The 24673-nt window shown below is 43.8% G+C and overlaps 1 protein-coding gene across 11 annotated transcripts in view; it reads left to right on the top strand.

Annotated features, from left to right (window-relative positions):
• The window catches only part of EVA1A (eva-1 homolog A, regulator of programmed cell death), a 224174-nt gene that overhangs the window by 183893 nt on the left and 15608 nt on the right, over positions 1–24673 (top strand). For 2 of the 11 annotated variants that reach the window (XM_080389255.1, XM_080389246.1), the window contains one exon: positions 1955–1988. The exons of the other annotated variants lie outside the window; for them this stretch is intronic. The gene's annotated coding sequence lies outside the window, so the exon portion shown is untranslated. The remainder of the gene's footprint in view (positions 1–1954; positions 1989–24673) is intronic. 11 annotated transcript variants of the gene reach the window in all.

The following is a 24673-nucleotide window of genomic DNA, read 5'->3' as shown; positions in this document are numbered from 1 at the left end:
TCATCATCCAGGTACTCTGTGTGTAGGAAAATGAAAATATTTTCATTAGAACCGGATCTAGGACTGACCTCTGCAAAACCCCACTTGATTTATCCTTTCACTGTGAAAAATGAATCATTGATAACTACACTCTAAACACTTTTCCAGCTAGTTTAGTTCCTTCCCTAATAGCACACCGTGTTTCTGTAGTTTGATTATGGGAAGGTCCTGAGAGACACTGTTCTTTCCAAGACACTGCTGATGTGGAGCCTCTGAATAGGGAGGGTTCAGATTAACAGCAAATTAATCCTCTGGTGAGGGCAAACCATAAATGAAATGCTAGAATACACAGCACTCACACTGAAGGCTACTGGTCATTTTTCTTTCCTCATTTTCTGAGAAGCAGCACAGCTCTCTCAAGACCACATGGTATTTTGACTCTAATGCTGCAAGGCAAACAGTGCATCTTTCAGAATATTTCAGTTTTACTTTAGTGCTAGAGGCACATGAAGTCTTCCCTCTCCAAAACACCTTTCCCAGGACAGGGGAATACTGTGTGGAACGAGCATTGGTGTTCCCACACCTTTCTGAATCGCTGCACATTAGGAAGCCAGCCTTGCCTGGAAAATAGATTTTATTTGCGGAATTGGTAAGTCATGGTTTGTGATGACATTTTTGTGGATTAGAACATAGGAGTCAGATTACTTATCAGCAATAAGTGAGATCCAGCCAGGAAGGGTATATGATACTGCATGTGAATAGGTGCTAAGTAGGAATATGCTGTTCAGATAGTTTTTATAGTGCAACTGCATTAGCTGGGAGGAAGGCAAAAATTAATTTTCTTTTACAGTGTTTGCATTGCAGAGTCTGACTTTAGCTCATCTCTGATCAAACTCTGTTTACGTTAAATATACAGACATAGGACTTTTTGTGTGTGTCTCTGACTGCTCTCACTTGCTGCTTCCATACTCACAGGTCCAAGGTGTGGGCTCAAGCACTGCCCTGGATCATCCTGTGCTCTTTGCCCTGGCTTTTCTCCCTGCTAACTAGCCCCCATCTAGGCATGGTTTGGGAATGAGTGTGGGCTCATGGCTATTCTCAGTAAGCAGTATGAATGAAGCCATACTGTATGGGAGGGTGAGAGGGAGACAATTTAGCCATATGGACACAAGCTGTGCTGTGCGTATTGCCCTGAGGGACAGAGAATGAGCCTTGACCTGTCTTATTTATAAGCATAGACACAGCAGCCACAGCACCCTTGCAATTGTAAGAAAAGGGACAAAATATTTAGATATACATTTTCAATTATATGAAAGGTCTCCTTCCCCTTGTGCATCCACCAGGGTTGTTTTTAAGTCCAGATGTTAATACTTGCACATAGGTGAGTTTTATTGCCATTCACATGTGTCTGAATGTGTTTGGACAAAGGTTCTTTTGTCCTCGAGGCTTAGTGTTTTATGAGACATGGGTTTGTCTTCAAAATAGTTTTTTCATGGGTGTTATTAATACCTGATTTATGATGTGGGGGAGGAGAAAGGAAGATTTGTTGTTGAGATTTTTGACTCATTAGCTTTATTCTGTGAGCACATGAGTAACTCTGTGTATGAGGATGCTTACACATATGGTTCATGACGTGACTTGAGCTGAATTATAAGCTTTTTAACACTGAAGCAGGGCAAATGTGGCTGCTTGCTCCTGCTGATTGTTGGATAAATCGGTTCGTTCAATTCACTGAAATGGCACAGAACTAAAAAGGCAAGAAAGTGACTGAATTTGTAAGTGAAATCTGCTTACTTCTGACTGGTCAAGGAAGGAGACATCACATTGAAGGGTGTGGGTATGGGCATAGCTAGAAGTAGGGAAAGAAGGGCAATCAGGGTCAGAAGGAGAGAAAAGCAGGGAAGAAGGGAGGGAAACTTGGCAACAGTAGACTCTTAGTTTGGCTTAGGTATTTGATGAATTCTTGCTTTTCTAGGTGATGGGGAGAGCTGGATGACTTCAAAGAACAGGTCAGTTCAATAATGCAGCATACCTATTGTAGGATGGGCTGAATTGCCTTGGGAAGGTGATTGCCTCCATCAGTTAGTGACGCAGGGTATCTCATCATCTAGTTCAAACTAATTTCTTAAATTTTAGACTGGGCCTAATGTTAGGTGAAGCATGGTGTTGGACCAGTACACGTAACATTATCAACATGTGAGCAGGACTGGTGCTTCAACATTAAAAAATCAAGATAAAGATAAAGCAAGACATTCCTGTATGTTTAGTCTCAACTTTCTCTTCCCTTTGTTAGTGGAGCTAATATTTGGTACCTTGAATGATATAAAAACTGATTAGCAGGAGCATTTCTTGATGGTTGGTCACCACATACTCCCACACCAGCCATGTTTGATGTTGTGCCTCATTTGTATCAGCACGTTTGCACATGATACCAAGCTGAGTGGTGCAGCTATTAGTTGGGAGAAGAGATGCCATCCAGAGGGACCTTGAAAGCCTTGAGGAGAGGGCCCATGTGAACCTCGTGAAGTTCAACAAGGCCAAGTGCAAGATCCTGCACCTGGGTAATCCCCAGTACCAGTACAGACTGGATGGTGAACGGATTGGGAGCAGCCCTGTGGAGAGGACTTGGGGATACTGGTGGAGGAAAGGATGTGAGCTGGCAATGTGCACTTGCAGCCCAAAAAAGCCAGTTGCATCTTGGGTTGCATCGAAAGCAGCATGGCCAGCAGGTCAGGGGAGATTCTCCCCCTCTACTCTGCTCTGGTTGGACCCACCATGAAATATTGCGTCCAGCTCTCTGGGGTCCCCAGTGCAAGAAAGACACGGACCTTTTAGAGTGGGTCCTGAGGAGGGGCTCGAAAATGGTCAGGGGGCTGAAACACCTTTCTGATGTAGAAAGGCTGAGACAGTTGGGGTTGTTCAGCCTGGAGAAGAGAAGGCTCTGGGGAGACCTTACAGTGGCCTTTCTATATATTAAGGGACTTACAGGGAAGACAGAGAGAGACTTTTACCAAGACCTGTAGTGATAGGACAAGGGACAATGGTTTTAAACTGAAAGAGGGCAGATTTAGATTAGATATTAGGATGAAATTTTCTATGATGAAGGTGGAGAGACACTGGCCCAGGCTGCCCAGAGCAGCTGTGGATGCCCCATCCCTGGCAGTGCTCAAGGCCAGGCTGGATGCAGCTTGGAGCAACCTGCTCTAGTGGAAGGTGTCCCGGCCCATGGCAGAGGGGTGGGAACTAAACGATCTTTAAGGTGCCTTCCAATGCAAACCATTCTGTGATTCTATTATTTGGACTCCTGTTAACATGTTTTGAGACTGGTCCTCAGGTTATTTTATATGTAATTTCTCTGCAGTTCTCTTTCACTGATTTAAGGCTTGCTTTTAAGTGTCTCTCTTAGGTCAGGAAGATGGTGTGGGAAAGCATGCAAAGTCAAAATATGAAACAAGGAATAACCCACCTGAGCTATAAAGAATTCCTCAGTGGGAACATTTCATCACAAGAGTGGTGTCTGGAGTTCAGATGCATTAATGAAAACCCTGGCCACTGGCCTGCTTTTCCCAGGCTATCATTTGTTGTACTGGAGCTCTTGCATGTCAGTTCTAGCCTTGAGAAGCCGTTTCAGGTATTCAGACTAGTGGTGATATTGCTGTTCTTCTGACATTTTGTACATAACGGTCCTGAAACGGCCTTATCTACCAGGACCCACCATGTCACACCAGCACATTTAACGAGGCATAAAAACTCCCATGGTAATTATGTAACGGAACAGAGAAGAAGTGTACTGGCATATTTGTTTTTTTCCACAGGATACTTCTAAAACTTCACGGATGACTCTTTAAGTCCCCACTTTGATCACTGCCTATAGACAAACCTTCTGAAATGTCCTTAGTAGCACCAATAGGAACTGGTGGTCCACCTTCAAGATTCACCAGCTCCATGGTGTTTATTAAGCGCTGATTTTTTTCACGCTTCTGATTGATTGGCAATTACGGGGTCTGTCTGTTACAGGTTTCCAGAAAAATAATCAGTGATTATTTTTCCCTGTTGATGGTGTTATGAGCCAAGCTCTGGGCTTTTGGCAGTTCTCTGAATTGCTCATCATCATCTTGAATTTAGATTTCATGATAATTAGGATGCCTGAGTTGGACAGTGAGAGTGGGCAATCTGATTTAACATTTCATCATTTAAGTTACTATTTTTCTGGCCAGAAAGCAGACTGAGAAGCTCTTCAAATTGTTAAAGGTGAAGGGGAAAAAACCGAGTTTTCTTTAACAAGCCACTTCTGAGTGGTTTGCAAACCACATCGTGAGCACCAGCAGGACATATGGGCGTGTGTGGTCATGTAACACTGTAAACAAGAATTAAGCAGGCTGGTTTGTAGATGCACATTGCTGAAAGTTCCTCCCCACTTGCTTTTATGGCAGGGCTCAAGCCCTGCTCCAGCACAGTCTGGGCTGGTTTGCTCCTTCTGTCATGTTTGGTTCTCGGTGCTTTCAGCTGCCGTGGGAGAAAAGGAACCTCAGACCCAAACCGGGCACTAGTCACAACCAGATGTTGGGCCGCCTTGTGTGCCAGGAAGCGGAGGGTGATAAATCACAGACAGACATGTGTTGGGGTGTGACACCCTGTGCACATGTGATTGCCATTAACGATTTGCTTTGCAAGTGCAAGCGAGAGTGAATGAAAATAACGAGGCAGTAAACAAAGAGGGGCTCGGCGTCTGCGGGGCTGCGTGCTGATTTTCAAAGGCGGTGCAGTGAGGCACACCAACTTACATGTTGTCTCCATGGGACAAATGGTAAGCCCAGAAGGGTTGTAACTAGGATCCAGGAGCCCGGACTATGAGAAAAGACATCAACATGAAATAAACACATGCAAAATGCCTTTATTTAGGTTCAAGGGTCGTCTTAGGTAGTCTTAGAGAGAGGATTATGTGTAAAAGACTCCATTGCCTGCTTAATATACTATTCATGGTCGGATGCCTTTTTTCTCATTTCCTTTTTTTTTTCTCCTGAGTGTGGGATCTACAGTGTTGAAAGCAGTAACATACCCAGAGCCAAACCAGGTAAAATAAACCACAATTCTTGCAGGGGGCTCCAGGCAGAACTCTATCACAGACAGGCAATGAAATAGGCTCGTAGGGCACAGGGTAATTCAGGGAGGGAGGGAGCTTTGAAGGGCTCTGGTCCTACCTCCTGCCCAAAGCTGGATGAGCTATGAGGGCAAATTGGGTTGCTCAGGAATTTACAGTAGGATGCTGGAAAATGGGACAGATGCTGAGAAGGTGTACATAGCTCCTGTGCCTCTTGCCACTTGCAGGTTGTAAAGGAAAGGAAACTGACATTTTACTCTTTGAATTGTCCCTTGCATAGGGACAGTTTGGGCTTGTTCTTAAAGGGAATGAAAGTGTAGGCAGAGAGATGTCATCAAAGGGTCACTGAGGGCAAAGTTGGGGGTTGCCTGGTTAATCTGTGTGTTGGTGCAAGCCTGGTCTACAACATACTTAGGAGCAGTTACAAGATACCGATAGGAATTAGACATGGGCCTTTCTTTCTATGTGCATGCTGAAACCCTCAGCCTTTAGCTTTGACCTAATCTAGTTTAAAATTAGGTGTTTCTGTTTGAACCAAAATTAAAGAGTTTTGAGCTAAATCCGCTTACCATACAGTCATCCTTAGCTAATACCATATACATAGGCAGGGATACAGCACAACTGATGCAAAGTGCCTTAAATTGTCTGTGTTGGTGATGCAGGTTCTGGGACGGGAAGAGAGAGAGGATTAAAATCTAGGGAAGGAGCATGTGTCTGTGTACTGGGAGAAAGCTGACTCTTGGACGACTAACCCAAAGCAAAACAGAGGATTTAAGAAGTCATGTCTAATTTGGGGGTTTCCTTAGCGACAGTGGAGTGGGACAGCAAGAGGGACACCAGTTAGGGGAAACAGGAGAAGGAGGAGTGTTGGCTGCATGAGCATGGGGGGAAGAGATGGGAGGGGACCAGACAATTTTGGCAGAAAAGAAAGGAGTCTGGTGGTGCTGAGATCACACAAAATACTACCTTCATGTGCAAATAAATGGTAATAGTGATGCAGGAGCTGAGAGTGTAGGAGTATATGCCATGTTTGGAAAAACATGAGGTTAAGTGTTCTTAGAAACGGAGTTGAGGATGCGTGCTTTAGGATAATGGGAAACTCATTATGCATACATTTAAATATCTTCTCCAGCACAGCCAGTGCTTTATAACGGTCATAGGTTCATTCATAGCGTTTAAAAGCCAGAAGGGACCATGGGATCATCCAACATGATCTAATATGTGTTATTAAGTCTTATCCAGTTTTATACTAAGCTCAGAACAATAAACACATCCCATCTTGGGGTGCAAGCCTGATTTGGAGAACCCATAAGAAGGACAAGTCACCCGTGGCAGTGACGGTAAAGATTAGTGAGCCTGACTGTTCAAGACTTGCACTGTCTCTCTAATTTGGGATGTGTCCAGCTAGTTGTTCATGCTATTACATCCTCTGCCAGGCTGAAGTGTTCACTGGAAGCTGGTAGTTTCTTTCGCTTAATACATCGAGGCAAGTCATCTTTCAGCAGCTCCATGTTGATACTCTAAACATCATGCGCTTTCCATTTTCCAGCATAAAGCATTTTTCCAGGTTTTAAATCACACCACAGCCTCATCTCTGCTGCTTCTTTAATCTTTTTTCAAGTTAAAACAAATGGACTGCCTGAATTATACATGATGTTCCAGTTTCACTCTTACTCATGCCACGTAGGAGAGGTAACATGCCCTGTTCCTAAAATACCCCCCGTTTTACATCTTCAAGTAACCTGCCACAGTCAGAGCATTGCACTGTGTATTCTTTATCCACTGTGACCTCTGTGTGGTTTTTTCCAGTGCTGCTGTTCCCAACATACAACAGCTCCTCCATCCTTTAGGTACAATTTGACTTGACTCTTGCCCTGCTGCTGTGCTGAGTGATGGTTTGCTGCCATAGTTAAGTGGGCACGAACAGACTGAGGTCACCTACCCAAGCATGCTCTGTGGCTAACTGCCCCCAAGCAGATTTTCCAGTTGGAGGATATGTTTTCTATCTGAACAATTCAAGATTTATTGCTTCCCTTGAGTTTCTTTTAGAACCATTTTTTTTCCATCAAATTGTTTGTCTAACTCTGTCTTTACATGCGACTTCCTACCCTGACGCAAAATCAAACTATGTAGTGTTTACATTTATTTAGAGGCGTTTTGTTCCCTGGTGGTTTTTTAGTTCATTAGCATTAACTTTGCATTTATTACAACATATATTCAGGGTCTGCTAATTTTCTAATATTGTAGTCCTTCAGACTGGCATAAGCTGTCTGATATTCTGTGGATGTGCTGGAACTATGCTTGCTTCTTACTGTGTGAGTTATTTTAGATGTGAAACTATGGCAGTGCAGGGCATGAAAAATGTTGGTAAAGCTTAGAATTGCAACAAGCAGAGAGTTTATGTGTGTGCTGATGTCAAAAGGAATGAATTAAAATGGTGAGTGATTACTCAGTGAAGCATATGTGTGACAAGAAATGCACATACAAACTCAGGAGGCATTTTTAGAAAATCCTAATTTGACCATTCAGGCAAATAATAATGGTTCTGTCTGAAGGAAATTTGCATGTACAGTAAATGTGATGTACAGAATCCTTTAAACTTGTATTTATTGTTATGGTTTGCCCTGCAAGGGAGAGTGGCATGTAAATGCTTCAAGCAAGTAATGATCATTTTGTCTCAAGCTCGTGCAGAAAAAATATGATCTTTGGAGAGCTTTGAAAAATATCATTAATCATCACTGCTTCCCCTGCAAGGAGGAATGGTTTTGAGATTAGGGCTTTGGAGGGGGACTTGGAGGATCTGGTTTGTGTTTCCCAGCTCTGTCATAAACATTCATACACCTTCAGGTTGTATTTCAAAATTGTTTGTCTAGGAGATCAGTAGAAGCAGAAATAACCACTTTTTCAAATGCAATAATTTTTTTAGGTACTAAGCCCTCTATAAACTCCTTTGCAGCTATGGGAGTTCTTGAAAAGTCTAAACGTGTGTCTGTCTGTACCAAACTCCTACCTATAAAACAGGAATAATCTCCTTCTTTGACCATTTAACTTTCATTTCCCCTTTCCTTTCTGTGTTGATGGTAAATATTTTGGAGCAGGGACACTCTTAAACTACATTTGTGTGGTTCCAGGGAGGACTTCAGCCTTGTTTTTGCCTTTGGGTATAGTTGTGTTATGAATCCTAATTTGAAGTCATTTAGCCTAAAAAGAGAAGTCTGGGAAGAGAGTAGGTTAGTAGTTTTTAGGTACATAAAAGGCTGTGGCAGAGATGGGGAGCATTGCCTGTTCTTAACCACCTTGCTGGAGAGGGTAAGAACATAAATTGTAGCAAAGGAAATTTGAGTTCTTTATTAAAAAAAAAATAAATTACAGTGGTGAAAAGAGGGAAGTTCTGGAAGAGTCTGAATAGCAGTCGTGGGGTCTACATCATCGGGGGTCTATAGAAGCAAGCTAGGTTGGATCCTGCTACGGGACCAGAAGGGTGGACTAGCTGACCCTGCAAAGTCGTTTTCAGCCCTGTTAATCTGTGACACTCAACTGTATTTTGCAGTTACCTCAGGTTGGTCTAGTGACTTGCCTAAAACCACGTAGTATGTTGTCCATAGGGCTGGGATTTGCTGTGCTCCTTCTCTATTTGCCAGTAGATCTCTCTGCGGGCTTCTCTTCAGCAGTGCCAGAGGCTAACGCTGCTCTTTCACTTTGGGATGTTTTTTTACTGAAGGACAATACTCTACCTTGAAATATAAGTTTTCCGATTGTGAAGTCAGTTGTTTGGTTTTACACAGAACTTGAGGCAGGACAGGAGAAGGTGTTTGGGTTTTGGTGACGCTACCCACATGTGATTTTTGGCTGTGTACGCAGAGTGTGGAGTGGGTTACTTTCCAGCTGGCTTCACTCTACAACACAGGACTCCCAGCCAGATTTCTCAGGACGATTTAAATCAGCTCAGACTCTGGCTTGCTGTCTCTTGCGCAAATGGGAAGTTATGAGCATGTGCACTGGGAGTCTTCTCCTTACCAAAACTTCTTGAGTTAGGTGTTAATGAACGGTGATGAGAGGGCACTGCTCGGAGCGCAGGGGCTGCACCTGTGCTGGGAAATAAAACATGCCAAAGCCTCTCTGGTCTTGGGGGCCAGTGGCACAGCAGGACTTGCATCTAGCCAGATGTTTTTCCTTCAGGACAGGGCAGTCACACATATCCCAACTGCCTGAGGGCAATGATCCAGGCTATGGCCAGCCACGACTGTGGAGAGACGTGGGCCAAGTTTCTGTCAAGGACTATGTGAACATTTAAAGAGCAGAAATGATCATTTGCTAGTGCTTGGAACAACACCCTAGGCCTCCTTCATTTGCAAGGAGTAGTGTAGCTTGTGGACCTACAGCAGCAGTGCCAGCAGACCGAGGAGCTCAGTGCTTGGAGGACCATGCAGCTGAGCTCTGTGGGATGCTCTGGAGTTCCATCCTGGGGAATGGCATGTCACCCAGGTGAAGCCTCTCTACTGATGCAGCAGTAGTGACTCACTAGAAATCTGGTGTTCAGACCTTCTAAACTCATGACAGAAGCTCCCTGTAGTGCTCCTGGGGGCTTTGACCAGCCAGCCAGCCAGCCACTCATTTTGGAGCACCCAGACAGGCTGGGTGCCAGCTCTAACCCTGTCCCCTCTTGGGTTGTGTTTGCTCTGAGAGATGATAGTGCTTGTGGTGTGAGCCCAGTGCACCCCTAAGGCCTGGTGGCTGGGCTGAACATGACCCTATACTTAGTGCACTGTGCTGCTTGGGAAACATTTTGGTTGGATTCAGTTTTGAGGAGAAATAGATGGTAATTGTCAGCTATGGACTAAGGCCATTTGAAGACTTTAAAAGGAAATGTCTTCTCCTTGACAAAGGATTGCTTTCATTCAATCAGATTTGATGGTAATCCTTGTATGGCACTGGAATATTTGAATCTAATACACAAATCAAATTTACTTTGGTTTTTATGGTCACTGGGTTATATCCCCTGTTACAGTTCTGTTGCAGACAGACACATAGGAGCAGTCTCTAAACAGTTTATTATGTTCAGCATTTGGCTTACAAGTGGGGGCTGATGGGGGTTGTGGAGCTGACAGCCCAGTAGCCTGGAGTAGATACTCTCTGGTTATCTGCAGAAGTGATGCAGGCTCAGCCCTGTAAGCTTCCTGCACACGTCACCTGGCTGTCATGAGCTTGTTTTGGAAGGACCATGTCTGAAAATCAGTCATGCCATCCCAGGGTTGAGGTATCATTCATTATGGCTTTGGCATGTAAACTCTGACAGCCAACAAGTCTTCCCATTAGTGTTGGTAACTATGACTTTTCCTACTGACTACTGGAACAAGCGTAGCACATTCATTTCACATAATTCATCACTCAGACATAATCTTTCGCTTTTTCTGCGTAATTTTTGGTTGATGTCTGTGTAGTGCTTGAATCCCAATCTGTTGATGCCTGTTACATGGCCACCAGGGATAAAGAGCAATCCCTGTGTCCAAACATTCCTCCCAAGATGCCAGGACATGGTCTGTCTCACACTGGTCTGGCAGTCAAAAACAGCTAACGCCATTCAAATTCCACAGTGGTTACTTCCACACTATGAATGCAGAAGGGCACAACTGTTTTGAATTTTCTCTATATTTGTAAAAAGAAAATGATTCTTAATCAAATAATTATGAGTGCTTTGTTTGATTAAGCCCCACATTTATTGGCAGCATCTTTGCATCTCTTTGCTGCAATTCGTGTTAAAGCTTGAGCACAGGACAAAGTAGGCAGAAGGCGGCTGGGTTCAGGACTAGTTGCACAGCCAACTTTTAATCCCCCTCCTGACAGTCCATCTTTCATGGTGGCTTGTGTCCATCTGTGTGCATGTGCCAGTGCTAGCAGAAGGCAGTTGAAGACCTGCTATTGAACTCTATGACAAGGTGTCTCAGGGCAAGACTTCCATTAATAATTATTTCTAGGAGGGGTTTGTGCTTTCCAAAGTTGGAGCCAGACCTGGGAGCACAGCCATGGTAAGCTTGTCACCCCGGGAAGGGAAGTACCTGTATTTAGGTTGGGTGGAAGATTTCTGTCTCAAGAGAGCCGGAGTGCTGGCAAATCTGAGCTGTGTCTTAGGCTCAACATGCTCAGTGCTGATGTGGACTTATTTCTCTAAGACTGTTTATTCTGTTGTTTTTTCTGATAGTTCAGTCGGGGTCTTCCTAGCTGGAAAAACCCTCATAAATACCAACAGAAGAACAAGAAAAGAAATAAATACAAATCATGTCTGCAAGAGACGTTCTTCTTTAAACAGCTGGAGGTGTTGGTCTGAGGGAGCTCCATCAGGAAACAGACTTCCGATTTTAGTCAGTCACACTGAGAGGGAAAAGGAGTTTTAATATCAGACTATACCATCACATTTTTCCAGAAATGCAATCATGATTAATTGTGCGCAAGTGTGGCTCTAAAGCCTTGCCTAGATGGGAATGGATGGGGGATGAGAGTTTCAACGTGGGAAGTTATCTTTTATCTCTGCAGTTGGTTCTAGCACAGCCATGACTGGAGAAAAGCACCAATGGGAAACAGGCTTTGGACAGCTCATTAAATCAAATGATTGATACAAGCATGGCTTAAGAATAAGTTCCACTGTAATTTTACAGAGTGGTTGTTAATGGTATTTAAGAGAGAATTCTTAGGAACCCAAGAACATGGGGGAGATTAGCTGTGCATCTATCATCTATTTTAGCTTTCTGTCACTTGCATCATTTAATTGAAATATGGAAAGATTAAAAGTCAAAGACTTCCCTTTGACATAAAAAGGAGCAACATTTATGGCTTGAATTTGGCCCAGGAGACTATTTTATTCTACCATCTCTCCCTTAAACCCTGCTGCTCTCTTTGATGGATGAGGTGCCCAGTATAATATCCTTTTACAATCACATGAGCCTGCTGGACTCTCTAAAAACAACTTTTTTTGTTCTTTGTGTTTAAAGGGAAAGGAGGAGCATTAGGGAAAGATATGGTAATATGTTTCCTTCCTGTTTTTGGGCAGTAGCAGCTCTATGCTGTGTTAATAAAGTAGTTTGATAAGAATGTTCAACTGCTCTCTGTGCAGCTCCAACAAGTTGAGGGGATGTGTACTGCTCCATGAGGGCAGATGGTGGAGTACAGATGGTCTGTTGGAGGCAGGTACCACTGTATGAATCCGTTTTTTTTGTTACTGGCATAGCTTGAACATGCGTGCAGGGACAGTTCAGGGAATGCCAGGCAAATTTTTTCAGCCATCATCTTTCCCCATGGAACATTTCAGCACTCAGTATTTCTAAAGGGTTGTCCCTTCGTATAACTCATAGCTGATAATATTCCTGAGCTGAAAACGTGTCACAGCCCTGTGTCTGGGTACTGTCCCACAGGGCTACCCCAGCTTCCTTTGCCACAGACAGGCAGCAGATCCAGCTCTTTTCTCAGCCTGACACATCTCTAGGTCATTGGGTCTCATGTCTGTTGTGCTGCTACAGACCTGTGATTTTGTGTCCCAGATGCTTTGAGCCCTGAGGAGCAGCACTGGCCTCTCAGGCTAGGACAGCTGCTTAGTCTTCTGTGTCTGACCTCTGGGCTTAACCGAGTATGTCTGTACTGATGAGTAAAATGATGCCAAAGCCCAGGAGCTCCTGACACTGGAAGTCAATGGACTGTCCTGCCAAGTTGCGGAAATAGTATTTGGTGTTGCACGGTCCTGACATGGCTTAGAAGTTAGCATGGGTCACACGCGATTCCCAGCAGGCATTTTAGATGGAGCCACCCTGTTGTGAATGCTAAGAGAGTTTAATGGCACAAAGGTTGTCAGACTGTACCAAATGAATGGTACCGTCACAGTAATTTCCTTGCATTGCAGCAACCACAGTTTACTTACTTACGTGTAAGAGTGGAGGCTAATGCTCCTTGTGTCTTTGTAACGGTTCCAAAGATGAGATGAACTTTATTTTATCTATCACAAAATCTTCACAGGTCTAAACAGAACTCCAGAATGACCACACGCATTTCCCTTCCTGAGCTTCCTCATCACTTCAGGTGCCCTTTGTGTGAAGGTCAGGGTCTGCTGACGAGGCTAGGGTCATCCCCTCTACATGTGGGTTCCTTTCCAGATCACAACCTCCCTCTTCCTCTATGGCCAGGTGCTTGCTGCCTGCAGATAGCTGTGGATAGTGCATATTTAGTCTCTGACCTTTCAGAAGAAGGTAAACAAAACAAAACATCCAGATGACATCAGGCCCCCGCTGACGAAGAAGACTCACCACCTCTGAAGATGATAAGCAGAAATACAAAATCTGGGAGTAGACCTCATCTTTGTGCACAGCAAGCAGCACCAACCCCTTGATTACCTGCTTGGCCTGCAGGGAAGCGGGCAGGCTGGGTCTCGGGCACTGCGGCTGGGAGTCTGACCATTCATCTCACCTCTGTCCTTTCAGTCCTGTGACAGTAGATTTACAGGATGGCACAAGCTGCGTGAGGACTGGTGCGAGACCCTGCTTTGCAGGCTGCTGTGGTTCCCCTTGAAAGCGTCTAGGAAGCTGTTTCTGGGTGGTATATCAGAGTTACTGCTCATATGTTTCATTAGGTGCCCGAGTTTTAATAATGTCATAGCCATTTCACTCCTTTTATCAGCTGGCTATATGGAGACCAGCCTGATGGTAAGTTTTGATTTCCAGCTCTGTGAAACTTGGCTGCAAATCTGTACTTAGGTGCCTCCAGAGCTTTTATTGCTCTTGGGAAATAGGGCAGGCAGTTCTTAGCACCAACTGCTGTACAAGCACAAAGATGACATTTCGTCTGCATACTGTGTTTTTAATTAGTGTGCCTCTTTCACAATGTGCCTTACTTTGAACTCTGTCTTAGGCTTTCCATTACCTGCGATGTAATTGGAAGTGAATTATTTGCTCAAGGGTGAAGAAAATAGCTTTCATGCAAGACTTTTTTAAATACAGATTTTTCAGATGGGTTCTTTATTTTTCACAGAGAAAAGTCTGAAGCAACTCAAAGATGGAAAGCTCTGACTAAGCAGAATAGGGGGCCAGTTCTCACCCTCCGCAACAACAATAATCTTAACAGGATAGTAGAGGTGTAAACAAGGTGGCAATGTAACAGATTTCTACATTGGACTTGCTGAAGTTCCTGGTGAACTGGGAGAATGTTAGGAAGGAGTTTTACCTGAAAGTAAATGAGAGATTACTCTCCTGCCTTATTCCACTGAAACAGCTAGTGCTTTGATCTTTGTTCAGTTATTTGTTTGTACTCCCACTGTGCCTAGGAGTCACGGGCATGAATCACAGCCCTCTCCTGCCAGGCTGAGGTCAGTTTTAATACTTTAATATCTGATATATCTCCTATCAGTTGTCTGCATCTGGCAGTCAACAAGTTAACAACTCTTTTTCTCCTCTAACTGTTATGATCCCATGCAGTTATTAGAGTTTAGGTAATTAATGTGGATTACTTCAGATTTTAAGTAATGTGGATGGTTATTGGAACAGCAATTAATAACATCTTGTCACTATAACCCAAGCAGGTTCCGAGGTAGATTTTATCCTGTGCAGTTGCATCAATAAGGATTCATTTTCCTTTGGAGGACTGGCCACCCTTATTTGTGAGCCGACTAAATCCTGTAGCATGTGTCTTTACAGAGATGGGCAGTCTCTCTGTTGGTGTGAACAGGGCTTATCCCAGGATGGGATAGAAATACTTTCAAGGACTGGGTTTATGAGTTTCTTTGTCGTTTACAGGGTCTTGTAAACCATCCCTGTCTTACCACCTCCTGGAAATTTGTTTGTTAAAGGTTTACTTGTTCAAAAGATGTTCACAGCCTCTTTGTGTTGGGTTAATCCTTTCATCTGATGATAAGATGTCAGGGTTGGTGGGCTCAAGATATCCAGTAGAGGGAACAAATACTGCAATGCAGAGCATTATATTCCACTTGAAAGAAGTGGCAACTTAAACTGAGTGCATGCCAGATAAAGGACCTGCACTGGATTCAAGTTACTAGCAGCAAAGGTATGCATTAAATATGCATTAAAGTCTTAAATATTTTTTTTTCTAAGAGTCCCAGAAAAGAAGTCTGAAATTAGAGGTTCAACAGCGTGAAGTGAGTCCCTTGGCTGTGACTTAGCAAACTGCATTTCCTAGGAAATATGTAACGAGAAACACTTAAACACATGGCAGATTAAGATACGTCTCCATTTACACTTTTTAACTGATTGAATTCAGTCATTTTGAAAGGTGAGGCAGGAGAGATGGCAGTTCATGGGCCTTGCTACCCAAACTGGGGCGTGCTTGGCAAAGGCCACTAGAAAGGGAGTGATGCAGACCATCCCAGAATGACTGCCCTAGGGTGGCAAACTGCTCGATCAAGCATTATGAGTAGCTAGGATATGTCAGAGACCTGCCAGTCTGTTGGAGAGGTCTCAAGGAAGTCCCAGGTAGTCCTGGAATAATTGGTGGGTAGGATTTGGCTCAGGATCGTTTAGCTCTGTTAATTTTGGAGTAAATGAGATGAGCCTTTTGCCCAGCAACGTCCTACAACTACGTACATGTGTGTGTATATATATATATATATGTAACTTGCATACTTGCATCTCAGTCTTGCAAAGCCTTACTTGCACTAGTGCAGGTATTTAAATGACAATGATTAAACTGAGATGTTAGTCAGCCCATCTATATAATCGATGGGGGGATGAGTTAGGCACCTCCCAACGCAGTAAAGTGCCTTCAATTAGGTGGTGTGAATCCAGGTATAATTTGAGATAGGGATTAGGGATATTCATAGAAATGAATCTAATTACACGTGTGAAGAGTGGAACTAGTGTGTATGAAATACTGCCCTTGCTGAACATTTCATGAAGCCTAATAGAAACAAACATTTAGCTCTAAGAACCTTGTGTTCTCTTAAAAAAAACCCAACATTATTTGGTACTGGAAATTTGCCACAAGCATCCAGCACTGCGTATTCCCACAGTTGTTTCCCCGTGCTCCCAGACTGTGCTGGTGGAAGTAGCTGCAGGGCAAGTTGTGTAAGAGCATAGGGTAGGTGCTCAGTAACATCCTCACTGGGCTAAACCAAACCCCTGGCATTGTTCCCCACGGTGTGTATCTGCTTTTATGTGGCGTCAGGAAAGTGGCTATAATTTGCTATTCCCCAAAACTGGCAGTTACTCACAGTAGCAATTGTAGTAACACTTGAACTTGCAGTCCTTACTGCTCCCTCAGGATATGCATGGAAGCAAGATGATGCATGCTATGTGTTTTTCTACCAGAAAAAAACCCAACAAACCCCAAAAAACATAAACCGTGCAAAAAACTTTTTACAGTCTACAAGCCAGATAATTTAAGGCTAACACTGTATGTTAGAGAGGTTCTGCCAGTTAAATGTACTTTGAAAAAACAATTACTCTCATAATTCAAAAACATCTATAGGGTTTTTCCTCAAACTTTCCACTGTGCTCAGGAAGTCTTGGCCCCAAAGGAGCATGTCTCACAGGTTATGACCATGTGAATAGGATTTATATTGAAAACAGTTTTGCCACTTCGTTCATAGATCCGTGGATTTCAAGTTTGTTAGTATAGCCTGGCTTCTTGTAGAAGCCAAGTCCTGAACAACAGGAGCCAATAATCCCCGCATCAATTTCTGGATCTCAAACTAAATTATATTTTTATTCAGTAAATATTAATCTGCCTTCATCTGTATATAACTGAAGGGCATCTAACACTGTAGCTACCTTATACCATTCTGTTCACTCCTAGTCTTTATTCCAGTGCTATTGATAACCTTTCCATGTGCAAAGTTTCCAGTCTGGGCATCTCACGGGATCCTGGGAATTGGCACACTAAGTCAACCATGTGTTCAGACAAAGTCACTGCCTTTAATGGCAGAGGTTACTGGCTGCTTTCTGATGACATTCCTCAGCTCGTGTCATCAAAGCACTGCTATCTTTTTGGAAAAAAATCTAGCTCCTTGTCTAGTTCTCTGCTGTTTGATTACTGAGAGGAAATGTTGATGAACTGATAAAGAACTAACACACACTGTCCGATAAGTAGCACTTAGATAAAAAGAAAATATTTTTTTTACAGAGCATAGTTTTACTGCTGTAATTACAAACATTTTTAATTAGACAAGGAGAGCAGATGGGAAGCATCTCCTGGCTGTGCCTGCCAGCAGACACTGAGGGATCATCCATGGGGAACATCCATGGATAGGCTGGTTTTTGTTTTTCTTTGAATTAAGATTTTTCTGGATCGATTTTCTGGTACCTTACAGGTTACCAGCAGTCTGTGGACTACAGGATGCGTGACATTGCTTCAGAGGTGGGCCTAGGAAATCCCCTAAATGTCTCAGATGAGAAATTATATTCTTAACTCTTGGAATATAATGGTTGGATCATACCAGGCTAGTTCTTGGCTCAGATGCTGAAGCATGAGGCTTCTTACTCTTCATTCAAATATTTGGGCAGTGCAGTGTAACTGTGAATGTTCTTACTTTCCCTGGTGCCTTCCTTTCCTGCCTGGGCTCTTGCTTCCCTGACATCCCTCTCCTGTCCCTGGTGAAGGTTGGCATGGCTTCCCATCAGCTCCAGAGTGTTTCAGGGCCCATCCTTTTCTCCTTACTTTATTATGGATAGCCTTGCCCTGGCTATCAATTCAGTGTCTCACAGTGATACGTAATACTCAACCCAGCCACTGCCTTTGGGTACGTAATAGGAAAGACCTCCAAGGACCTCGTTCCCTGACAGTGCTTGTATACCTTTCACTGAAATTTAAGGGAGCATCTTTTGCCCCGACTTTTACAGAACCAGTTGCTGTGACTCAGCTGATTCCTGGTAACTTGCAGGGCTGCAGCCACTTGGGTATGTGTTGGCATCCTGAGCACAGAAACTCCTCCCTTGCTGGCGAGCAGTTCTCCGCATGAGCAATGCCCTGGCTCTGGATCAGCCACACTTGAATACACAATGCTTACTGCTCTGTCAGCATCCTCCTGGGAGCCACATATTGTGTCACATATTTTCCTGAAAAATAGATAAGCTGTACAAAAGACCTTCTGCCTAGCTCCATAGCCTAAATAAGTCAAGGACACAAGACAAGTTCTGTAATATAAAAGTAATTTAAAATGGTAAAGTCTTCCAGTGTTAAATGTCAGATTAAAATGACTGAACATGATGAGAAAAAATAGGAATTGTGTCAAAACCTGAAATTTAGCATTATTCTGCTTTGATCCAAAGTGGAGTGGAGATACTTCGAGCATTGTGTAAAATTACAGTCTGTAATAAAAGTCTTCTCTGAAGAGACCGAAGAACTAGTATTCTCTATAATGCCTAAGAAATCCATACACAAGTAGGCTGGTTTGCAAAGTACCAATGCAACTATGTGATAGATGCTGTCCAAATAGGGGGAACAGGGAAAACTAGAAGAATGTGTCTGACTTAGTTATTAATCTTACTCTCCTTTTTGTGCCATCCTCTGTGTTGTGTCTTCCTCTTGACTGGCAGAGGTCCCAGGGCCCCAATTCAGACATCCTTGTGTGCTGCAAAAAAAGGAAACCCAAAATTGACTCTCAGACTCCCCTGCTGTAGCCTTCCTAGCCTGGGAGACTGGCAGCTTCTCCCAGGTGCTGTCAGTTTGTGCTTAATAATAATAATTATTAGGACTTTTTTCTCCCCTGTTGCCTGCTGGAATAGAGGCTACGTAATTGAAAGGTCAGATTCTGACCATGCTCAGCATGTAAATAAAGGGAAAGTTGCTCCACTCAGCAGAGTTGAACTCACTCCATATGCGAGTTTCAAGTCAGATTTGTTCCTGTAGTGATCTTTCTGATAGTAGTCACCACGTTTCTAGCACTAGCACCTGGAGGTGATGTTAATGGCTTAATCTAGACTCATCTCAGCTCCCCAAAATACATTTTTGCTGCTCAGGTGTATAAAGTTACTGTCATAGGCTGTGGACCTGGTGGAGATTAGATGCAGGTGGGTTGCCGGAGAGGTCCTACAGCTCTGGCTGGCAGAAGATCCCATGGAGGGGGATGTAGCTGAGCATGCTGGAATTTGGACAAGCCTCAGCTCGAGTCTCATCCTCCTGAAGATGTGTTATCTTGTGTAAACACAGAACTCTTCTGAATTTGGGAGCAGGCTGAAATCTACCAGATGAAAGTAACTCTTAGTATCTGCAGGTATCGCTTACAAGGCTTTCTTCCTTTTGATCCATTTTTCTTTCCAAATAGAACAAGTAGGGAGCAGTCTGGTGCATACGATGCTTTCCACTGTGCCCTTTGGAGACCAAAAGCCACATCAAGCAGGAGATTTATGAGTTGCTGGCAATAGATGCTTCATATTCTGTTATTACATTTAAGATGATGAAAGAAGAACAACTAACTTTCATGGCTATGAAAGCAGGAGAAAAACTGCCTGTGGATAGATCAAGCACATGCATCATTGGTTAGAAATTATGTTTGTAGCTTCAAATCCTGATCTGAAAAGTTCAAGATAGAAGAAAAATGTCTGAGTAAAAGATGTGAAGCAGTTCATAAGATTTCAACTCAGATACACTCAGGAGAATAAATCCAAAGGTAACATTATGATTCATTAACTATCCCTAATTAGCCTCCTAAATTTAAGGAGACAGATTCTCCCCTGGAGGCTTTCAAAGGCACCCACCTTTCACTGTTGACGATACAGGGAGCTTAGGAGCATAGCTTACTTAAGGAGGACTTCTTCATTAGTTACCTACAGGGCGTGCATGGGTTGAGTTCCCCAATTAGGTGAACTGGATCTTTTAATAAGATTGTTGCATTTCTGGATGGGCAGAAATAGGAGGAATCGGGGGGAAGTGTTCTGCAGCCCTGTGCAAGAGGGGAAGAGTCTGGGAGGGAGCAGTGCTTGTGCTGGGTTCTGCCTTGTGGAGTGTCACTTGGAGGTGGCACCGTTTCCTAAATCTCCTTCATCTCCTAAAGCCTCTCACATCACAGGGCCATATACCTGCAAGAGATTTCACTGGGAGGAATGGTGAGACTGAGCTAATTTGTGTTGCATGGGCTTTGTTTCTGGACTGGAATTGCTTCCTCTTCTGAGGTGACTTCTCTGATTGCAGCTGCATGAGAAAAGGATGAACATCTCCTTTTCTGTGCAGGACAAACAAGATAAACGGTTGTCTGTGTTATATTTATATTCTCATTGCACAACCTTTCTGTAGTTAGCTGCTGTCAGAAGATGCAGTAAAGGGCGAAGCATCTGGGCTGCCCCAGGAGCAGTCTTGGCAGAGTGGTCTGAAAGTCTGTATGAGTTGTGTCAGGCATCCCAGCTTGTACCGCTTCCCACCAGCCCAAAATCACCAGCAGAAGAGCTGGGTTTCTGCTTCGGGCAGCGTCTGAAGGGAGGGGCAGGGGAGGGGGGCCATGGTGCAGGCTGTGGGCTCGGGGGTGGTGGTGGTGGTGTAGGTGGCTTTGGTTATGACAGGGCTATTTTCCCAGGCAGTCTTACTTGATTTCTGCATGGTGCTTGGAAGTGGACTTACTGTAATTGGTATGAGTCACTTCCTTGTTATCGGTGGTTTGGAACCACCGCGCACGGAAAACACGCCTGCAGCAGGCTGAGTAACTCCCTCTTTCTTTGGGATTTTGCATTCGGTTTCAGGGTTGCAGCGTATATTGATGCTGGGTGAAAAGATTATCTTTTTAAAATGACTGAAGGAGGTGGAAACCTGAGGTCTTGACTGCTTGTGTTTGTTAAGCTTCTGCTCTGGTTTATTTTTTGTGAGTGAAGATTTTACATGGCAGCCTTTTGATCAAATCCCAGCTTTCAGAGTTATGTTCCGTTGCACAAAGTCCCTTCACATCTCCTGCCGTCTCCTGGGACACTTCATGCTTTCTGCATAAACTGTACTATACTTTTACTCTAAAGATGATATAGGATGCCTAGAGGTAAAATATGGCTTTGCAGCCCAGGCACAGAGTTGATGCCCAGTGCACTCAGCTTTTTACATAGGGATATCCAGATCCATCTAGCTGCTCATGGAGACTTCTGAGAGCTGTGGGATCTGATGGTCTCCTATCAAGTAATTATACCTATGTCTGACTAACAAGCTCCCCTGTCAGGTGAAGCGGGAATGCTCGCTGGCAGGTCAGGAACTGAAGGTAGGCTTTGGATGTCTGGCATGACACACGCCATCACAAGAAGGAAAATCTCTTGCTATGTGGCACAAGGGGTTTTATTCATTTGAAAGGGGCACATCCAGCACTGAGCTGGGCAGTGCACAGGCAGCTGGAAAGTTTCAACTTGCTCTTTGGCCATGTCCGAGACCCTTGGGGGAAAGCCAGGGTGGTAGGCTGTGCCTCAATTTACTTTTGTTAATCAAATTAGCATCTTCTACCCCCATGTCTCTAGCTGCACAGTGGTGTTACTGTTGTCACCAGGTACAGTCTTCTTATGTATGGGATTTTTCCTTCTTGCTCTCTGATTATATTGTGATATTTTGTGGTCTGACACAGCCCAAATCCATTATTTTAATAGACATTGTTGACTGACTGCTTAGTGAATTTAGGTTTTACAGCACATAAAACACTTCTAATTCTGCAATCTGACAGCGCCGTATACCTTACATATGTGCTAAGAATTGCTTTCTTGTAACAATTCAGAAATGTGAATGATCCCATTTCTAGCAGGATGCTGTGCATTTTCAAGTCTCAAATGAAAATCCTTCAGAGCTACTACCTCTAAAAACCTGCAGTAGTTTATATTGGGTGTTTACTCACAGTAAGATTTTTTTAATTGTTATTTTAAAAATATGTTGAACATCAACAGTTCCTGGCCCCAACCTGCCCAGACAAAAGGCTTGGTTGTAATTTTCATTGGTGATGGAGTCATGTTTTGTTCAAATTGCACACTGCTTCAAGCATTCACAGGAAGATTTGCTGAAGGTCCTGCAGATTTGCTTTAATCATACTGAGCTTTCAGAGTAAACCTTGTGGGCTGGAAATGCACAAGCAAGTATATAGCAGAGGACTGGAGAATGACAAACGTCCTGTCTGTATGTTTTTAAGATCAAGCTTTCATTGATCTCCCCTCCAGCTGACTGATCTGTATATACAGTGAAGAGGGAGGTCAAAGGATAATTGCTTCCTGGGAGTGGAAGTCTTTAAGCATGTTTAGGACTGAGCAAGCATCAGGAAACACCAAATGATCAAATTAGTAAAGAGAGGGGATGGTTTGAGAGCAAGGCTGAAATACAGGCTCTTTGGCAGAGACCCTCTTTGTGAGTTTGGACAAATCATTTTGATATTTAAACATTTTCAAACTCTGTCCCTGAGCCAATTTCCCATCTGTAAAATTCGGGGGCTATAGCAGTCAAATGTTCTGATCAGGAGAATACTGTATGTGCTTAAACTGAAACACTCAGCAGCATACTGCAAGAGAGTTCCTCAGAAAGAGCAAGAGTCCTCTGCAAAATAATCTCTTACAGCAATTGGCTGAACCTCAAGGGCTGGAGCGCTTAAAACTGGATAGATCAAAATAGTAGAAAACACAGCAAATTATATTGATGAAAGAGGTGAGGTATCGGCTGGTCCTTTCCTTCTCTTAACACTGTAATTCAGAATTTTGCTGCCTGTAGGCACAGTAACTTTTTTCTGTTCATCAGCCCTCAGTTTTTTGGCCGCATAAGAGAGCGTGTGTGAAAGTCCCAGCAGAAGGAGTCTCCACCAAGTACAAATAAGGATACTGTCAGCAGCACCAGCATGTGCCTTTTCACACTGTCCTGCTGGTGGCTTGTACCCGAATCTGATGGGTCTGCTCTGCCAGTGAGAGCACACTCCAGCTTTGATTTTCCTTTGCCCCTCTTCCTGCAGCCGGGAAGCTGCCTGGCAGTGGTGGTGAGGTTTTGATGTGAGAATGATACCATTAATTAGTTGCAAATGGGTAATGCAGGTCTCGGATTGGGAACTGGTATAAATTATTGCTACCATGATGTCGATTCAGACAGATGAGCAGTGGGAGCTGGTAGCTGGGACTGCTTTTTAAACAGATGCAGGGAGATGATATGAAGACATGAGAGCCTGTAATGGCAGAGGAATGAACCTGCTGATCCAAGAGCTCCCTTGCAGGTTTATAACCTAGAACTGCCTTCCATAAGGTGCCTTTGTGGAGTAACACAGCGATGGTGACACTTTGCCCTCCAGATCGAATCCTGGCTCATGGGGAGTCTGTGAGGGGACGCCCAAGCTAGACCCGGGGTGGGTGACAGAGCATGACTTGCCATCCAGAAAGGTACACTTTCTGTGTCACTGTGCCACTCAGCTGACTAGCCCAAGTTAATTGGAGAATTGTATCATTTGGATAAATACCCACATCTCAGTGCTGACTGCTACACCCTGAGAGACTGAAGGTCTCCAGAACAACTCAGCTCCTCTCTTCCAGATGACCCCAGCTCATTTCTCATGTGCATTTCAAGGTGCAGGGCTCCTGACTATCAGGCCTGTTAACACTTTGGTTGAAGGACCTGTTTCTTCCCCTCTTGTCCATGTATATCGCTTCTTCTGCTGACTGAGTTGCTTTACCTTCTCCGCTTGATTGAATGGAGCAGGCCAAGTGCCAACCCTTCCCTGCCAGGATGCCTGTGCTTAATGCTGAGATAAGACTAAAAACCCAGGTACTTTCTTCTGGTGGTTTTAATCATAAATAACTTTTCTTGACACCTTGCTTCAGTTCATGCCATGCTTTGTGTCAGTTTCACTCCTCTCTGGAGAATTTAAGGAGGGTATTTCAAAGGAACCAGATGTTTAATCTTTCATGTGGAATTGGCTGCCACACAGAAGCTAACTGGAAATTGTGAGGTGTTTGCACTTGAGAAAGCCTTTCCATTTTACTGTCTTTCTAAATCAAGCTATCTAACCTGCGTGTTGGTTTAGTGTTGTATCAACTAGAAAAAGAACAGATTTGCTGCATGCTGTCACTCTATCTACTCTTCACCAGGATAGGCCTTTCCCGGAAAATTGTCCGTAAGATGTTTGTGGAGTCCACAGAGAAGATTGTCCCCTTGAAATGGAAGAGTCCCAGGTTCATGTGTTGTAGGCATCCTGTGTTGCACCAAGTTGCTTCCAGGGTTTTAAAGGGGTTTAGTGGCTGAAGACAAGCACCTCTTTGACAAGCACCACTTTGAAAGTACAAATGTGCGTGCTAATCACAGGCATTAAGCACATGCCTGCTTTTGGGAATCTCTTTACATACTCACCTTTGGTTTTAGGCACCAGATGCCTGCTCGGTAGTCATCTTTCTTCCTCAGCCATCCCAAAGGGATAGCAGCATCACCGTACCCCATTAAGGTGTTGTGACAACAAATGGCCTCTATGAATGCTTCCCTCTGAATACTTCACCTCTGCTCTTCCTTGGGATGCTGTTGACCAGTCTGTGACTGATTTAGCAACCTTTTGCTTTACACTGACTCCTCTCTTGGTCTTGTAGGTAGCATTCATAGCAGTGGTGGCACAGATGCAAAGGTGGAAAAGCCATAGCTCAGTTCCCTGGGTGTGCTTAGGGAAAGATGGTGTTTCTTTCCCCCACACTTGGCTCCAAT

Source organism: Falco punctatus, assembly GCF_963210335.1.
Source record: "Falco punctatus genome assembly, chromosome: 5".
Lineage (NCBI taxonomy): Eukaryota > Metazoa > Chordata > Aves > Falconiformes > Falconidae > Falco > Falco punctatus.
This window is presented reverse-complemented; position numbering and strand designations above follow the sequence as displayed.